The sequence below is a fragment of the Bos indicus genome, chromosome X (genome assembly GCF_029378745.1).
Source record: "Bos indicus isolate NIAB-ARS_2022 breed Sahiwal x Tharparkar chromosome X, NIAB-ARS_B.indTharparkar_mat_pri_1.0, whole genome shotgun sequence".
Classification (NCBI taxonomy): Eukaryota; Metazoa; Chordata; class Mammalia; order Artiodactyla; family Bovidae; genus Bos; species Bos indicus.
The window spans coordinates 93,353,955-93,360,586 of record NC_091789.1 but is presented as its reverse complement, the minus strand read 5'-3'; positions in this window follow the sequence as shown (position 1 = coordinate 93,360,586).

Here is a 6,632-nt window from a genome sequence, read left to right as displayed (position 1 = left end):
CACAAATGTCTTTTTCCTGTTCTAAGATTCAAGTAAGGATACTCTATTTGCTATCTCTCTCTGTGTAACAAATGACCACAATCTTAGTGGCTAAAAAATCATGCATTCATTATCTTCCAGTTTTTGCAGGTCAGGAATCCAGGCTGGCTTAGCTGGGTCCTCTACTCCAGTGGCTGTCACAAGAGTGCAGTCAGGGGAGGTGTGGGCAGGACTGAGGGCTCATCTGAAAGGGGGACTGGAAAAGAATCTTCATGCTAATATGGTTTGGGCCAGACCTCAGTTTTCTGCAGCCTGTTAAACTGAGGGCCTCAGTTCCTTGTTGGCTGTCAGCTGGAGGTGCCCTCAGTCCTTACCATGTGTGCCTTTCCTCCCATGAGGCAGCTCACAACATACGTAGTTTGCTTCATCAAAGTCAACGTTAGAAGAGTCCGCTAGCAAAACGGAAGTTACAATCTCTTGTAATCCAATATGGAAGTGACATCCTCTCACCGTTAGGGCATTCTGTTGGTTAGAAGCAAATTACTCAAGGGAGAGGATTACACAAGATCATGAATATCAGTAGGACCACTGGGGTGCTGTCTTAGAAGCTCCCTACCACACTGGGTTGAGCTGTCATATTTTCATGGTCTCCTCTGACAGTTTCTCAGTCTGCCCATTGAGAAGGCATTGCACTATGCCAGAGGTAACAAGCACATCTAGTACCCAGATCTTGGTTTCTAAGTGCCACGCTCCAATAAAAGGAACATGGGCTCCTTGGAGAAATGACTGATTTTAAGGCTGATGAACAGAAATTTAACAAGACAAGCCTGGAGCATTGTTCAGTGCCAGAAAGTAAGAAGGAACCTAAAAAAAAAAATGAGACTGTGTCATAAAGATGCGGGAGCCAATCTGAAAGAACTCCCAACAGCCAAAGGTAGAACAATCTGAGCAGCAAAAAAATAACAATAGTGCTGTATTATAGTCCAAAAACTAAATATCCATGATTCCATACTTATATAAATCAGTGATATGATTATATAAGTAAATAAATGCTGGAGATGGGACAACTCTTCCTTGCATAAGATTTCCAAATAATAAATATAGAAGGAATGAGAGAAATGGAAAATTACCACTAGAATACCACAATAATAATTACTCTGGACTGGATCCACAGCTAAATGCTAAAATTAGCGGGCAAAACTTGAAGGTAGGCACAGAGTGAGCCCAGACTGTACATTCTTTCTGCCTGGGTCAGGTTCAGGACCCTGCTTGGAGGGAAGTGGAGCCTAGGAAGAGAATAGCAATATAGCTGAGCTGGGTAGAAGAGATCAGATTTCAGACCTTAGGACTAGCAGGCATGGTACTGGAGAAAAAAGAGCTTTGTAGAGTCAGACTTTCAGAAATTATCATAGGCATTGCTTTAGGTCTTTGACCAAATGCTAAGCTGTGCAGGTTTAGAGTGAGGCACTGCGAGACCAAGCAAAGATCAGTCCTGGGCTTACGTGAACTGAATGGATGCTTGCACATTCCTGGGAGACAGAGACTTTGACCAGCCTGAGTGGAGAATCTTTACCCAATACCCCAGTGAGAAATAGACACCCCAGAAAGACCATGCCTTAAGACCATGCCACTTCAGCTCTAGAGTAAGGGTTACTATAGATCTTCTCCAAAATATGCTAAAAACATGCTTCAAAAGGATCAAGTTGAATTGTGACATTTAGAATGTATACAGATATAGCATATATAACAATAACACAAAAGACAGGATTTGGGAAATGAAACCATAGCTTTGCAAGATTTTTCCGTCTCATATGAGATGGTGCAATATTAACTTTGAGTTGACTGTAATAAATTAAGGATGCATTTTGTAATCACCAGGGCAACCTCTAAAAAAGATAATGAAAACAGGTACAACTGAAAAGCCAATAGAGGGCTTCCTTGGTGATCCAGTGGTTATGAATCCGCCTGCCAATGCAGGGAACACAGGTTCAATCCTTGGTCCAGGAAGATCCCACATGCCACAGGGCAACTAAGCCTGCGTGCTGCAACTACTGAAGCCCGTGTGCCTGGAGCCCATGCTCCACAACAAGAGAAGCCACCGCAATGAGAAGCCCACCCACCACAACTGGAGAAAGCCTGTGCACAACAATAAAGACTCAGTGCAGACACAAATAAATAAATATTTTTTAAATAAAAAAGCCAATAGAAGAATAACAATTAAACATGGAAATATATTTGGTTAACTCAAAAGAAGGTGAGAAAGGAGGATAGAGAAGATCAAAAACCAGAAGGAACAAACAGAAAACACATTACAACCTGATAGAGCTTATTCTGACCATATCAATAATTCCATAATATGTAAATGGACTAAAAGCTCCCATTAAAGGGAAGGATTTTAAGACCAGAAAGATAAAAAGCAGGACCTAACCATAGTTAGGATTAGGGTCAGGCAAGTGATGCACTTGCCTTGGGCACAAAATCTAAGTTTTCAGTTGCTCAGTCGTGTCTGACTCTTTGCAATCCCATGGACTGCAGCACCCCAGGCCTCCCTGTCTATCACCAACTCCTGGAGTTTACCCAAACTCATGTCCTTTGAGTCTGGGATGCATCCAACCATCTCATCCTCTGTCATCCCCTTCCCCACCCTCCTTCAATCTTTCCCAGCATCAGGGTCTTTTCCAATGAGTGAGCTCTTCACATTAAGTGGCCAAAGAATTGGAGTTTCAGCTTCAGTATCAGTCCTTCCAATGAACACTGAGGATTGATCTCCTTTAGGACGGACTGGTTGGATCTCCTTGCAGTCCAAGGGACTCTCGAGAGTCTTCTTCAACACCACAGTTTAAAAGCATCAGTTCTTTAGTGCTCAGCTTTCTTTATAGTCCAACTCTCACATCCATACATGACCACTGGAAAAACCATAGCCTTGACCGGACGGACCTTTGTTGACAAAGTAATGTCTGCTTTTTAATATGCTGTCTAGGTTGGTCATAACTTTCCTTCCAAGGAGTAAGCGTCTTTTAATTTCATGGCTGCAGTCACCATCTGCAGTGATTTTGAAGCCCCCCAAAATAAAGCCTGCCACTGTTTCTACTGTTTCCCCATCTATTTGCCATGAAGTGATGGGACCGGATGCCATGATCTTAGTTTTCTGAATGTTGAGCTTTAAACCAACATTTTCACTCTCCTCTTTCACTTTCATCAAGAGGCTCTTTAGTTCTTCTTCACTTTCTGCCATAAGGGTGGTCTACATATCTGAGGTTATTGATATTCCAAGGCAGACCATAAAAGGCCAAAAAGTGGACAGTGGCCCAATTCCTGGACATCATCACCCCTTCTCCAAAATATCTGGTGTAATCCTCCCACTTACTAGCATATGAAATACTCAGCCCACAAAAACTACCCCAGGTTTCAGGTCCATTCTCACTTTGTAAGATGACCCTAGGCCCTGGGGCCACTCCTGCCTTCTGAGAAGGACCAGATTCTCTCTGTGGGGTGTGTATCTCTTTAAATAAACTTGCTTTCACTTTACTATGGTTTGCTCTTGAATTCTTTCCTGTGCAAATCCATTGACCCTCACTTGGACACCTGTCCCAGGGAATCACCTGAGACATGAGACATGATCATCCTCTCTCACCCCATTCTCCTGACACATCAGCTAGATGAAAGAAACCAATTAGAGATGTGTAAAACGGAAAAGAAGAAATAAAGATATCTCTATTTTCTGATTATATGATTTTGTACCTAGCAAAGCTTAGAAAATGAGAAAGTGAAACTTGCTCAGTCGTGTCCGACTCTTTGCGACCCCATGCACTATACAGTCCATGGAATTCTCCAGGCCAGAATACTGGAGTTGGTAGCCTTTCCCTTCTCCAGGAGATCTTCCCACCCAGAGATCAAACACAGGTCTCCTGCACTGCAGGCAGATTCTTTACCAGCTGAGCTATCAGCGAAGCAAACCTTAGAGAATCAATGATAAAACTAATGATAAAATTATTCAGCAAAGTGGGATGATACAAAATTAACAGACAAATCAATGGCCTTCATATATACAAATAATAACCAGTTAGAGAAAACCCCATTTATAACAGCACTAAAGAAGGTAATATACCTTACGAAGGAACCTAAAAAGAAATGTGAAAAAAAAAATCTATGTGAAGAAAACTTTAAAATTTGTCAAAACCCAAAGATCTTTATAGCACACACCAAATAAATCATCTTAATGTATGAAAAAAAAATTTAAATCAACCTGGAGGTCAGGGAATCCCAGTATGGAATAGAGGCTGTGACAACCTAATCCAACTCTATTGTAAATGTATGACATAACATCGCTGAACAGCATGGGGAGAAGATATGCTGACCTAAGTAACCCTGGAAAATGGTATTTTGACTGGAAACTCCAGAGCTAAAAGACAAAGGGAACCATATAAAAGCATTTAACTTTGGTAAAGTTGTCTCTCATAGGAATACAGGTTAACAATTCTGATATTGCAATCCATATACACTGGGATCAAACAATTAAGTAAATCGGTGGTGGATGGCTGGAGCTGGGTTTCTCACTGTTGGAATGGCAGGCTACAGATGAGCAAGAAGAGCAGGTTAAGATGAACCATATGGTACTGGAACATCAGTATGAATTCATGCTCATCTTAAAATATAGAGAGATGAATAGATGCAGAAATACTTATAGATAAGTGTGAATACATGGGTTAGCACGCATACATTGATTTTCTAGTTCATAGAATCATAAATGGGCTTCCCTAGTGGCTCAGCTGGTAAAGAATCCGCCTGCAATGAGGGAGACCTGGTTTTGACCTCTGGGTTGGGAAGATCCCTTGGAGAAGGGAACGGCTATCCACTCAAATATTCTAGCCTGGAGAATTCCATGGACTGTATAGAATCATAAACATGGTTAAAGGACAACTGACAGACTGGGACAATATATACGCAACATATATTGCAGCATAGTGTTAATACTCCCAATATAGAAAGAATTCTTGAACATTAAGGGGAAAAAAGTCCAAAAAGCCACTAGAAAAATGGGGAAAAGATGTGGACAGTTCACAGATTAAAATGGTCTTATTTATATGAAAAGCATAATTTTACTCATAATTAGAGTGACATAAATTAAAACTATACTAAGAGGATGGATAAACAAATTGTGGTATATCCATAGTATGGAATTCTACTTATAAATAAAAAGGAAAAAATATTGATACATACAACAACTTGGATGAATCTCAAAAGCATTACACTGAGTGAAAGATGCCAGATGCAAATGAGTATATATTGTCTGATTCCATTTGTATGAAACCCTACAAAAGACAAATATAATCTCCCATGACCGAAAGCCAATCAGTGGTTGCCTGAGATGGAGTGGAGGGTTGGGATGGGTAACTAAGGAACCTTTTGAGGGTAATGAAAATTTTCTATATATTGATTGTGGTTGTGGTCACAAGGTATGTGTTTGTCAGAACTCATTGAATTATACAAATAGGTAGATAGGTAAATAGAGAATATATCTCAATAAAGTTCATACATTAAAAAAAGTAAAAAAAGAGACCTGGCTGAAATAATTTTCCCACAGCAAGCAGATTATTTAGTCTGATGAAAATGACAGAAAAAAATGCAGGGGCATGGGTTTGATCCCACGTGTGCTCCAAGAAATAAAGGATACAATGAGATGTCATTTCTTTGTTCTGAGATTGGAGAAAATTGTAAAATAGAACAACACAGATTATTGGCTAGGCTGTGAGGAAACAGGTACTCAAATACGTTGATAGTGGTTATGAACTTGGAACAGCCCATTTGGGAGGGAATTTGGGAGTATCAACTAAAACCAGATATTCATGGAAAAAAAAATTTTTTTTTAATTTATGTGACTGCACCAGGTCTTAGTTGCAGCACATGGGATCTAGTTCCCTGACCAGGGATTGAACCCTCTCCCCCTGCATTGGGAGCACGGAGTCTTAGCCACTGGACCACCAAGGAAATCCCCAGATATTCATTTTTTGATGCAGCAATCCCAGTTCTATGAATTTACCCTGAAGATATACCTCAGATAATAATTTTAAAAAACATATATGTATAAGGTTATTCCTTTTGGCATTGTTTATAATTGCAAAATATTAGAGACCGCCTATATGGGCAAACATAGGAGGGTAGTTCAATTATGATACATTGAAAAAATGGGGTACTATGTACCTGAGACAGGGAGAAAGAAGATATTATCAAATGAAAAATGCAAAGTGCAAAAGAGTAGTTACAGGATGTTACCCTTCATGTAGGATAAATGAGATAATATACATGTATGTGTTACAGCAGAAAAGTTTTCCTTCTATTCTGTAGGTTCTTTGCTGGTTTAATAATTAAATTGACATAAGACAGATAAATAGGAGAAAAACTAATTTTGTATGTGCAGGATATCCATAAAAATATGAGACCCAAAGGTAGCTGGGCAATTGAGGCTTACATGCCAAACTGAGCTAAGGAATGGGATAAGGGCTTCAGAGAGGTTTCAAAGGGGAGGAGGGCAATTCACAGGATGGTAAGAGCAGATGTTTCTTAGTCAAATGTTTGCTTGGCCACGCCGGGTCTTTTAGATAATACGTTATCGCTGGTATAGTTCTCTTTCTGGGCTAGACCACCTATCTTAA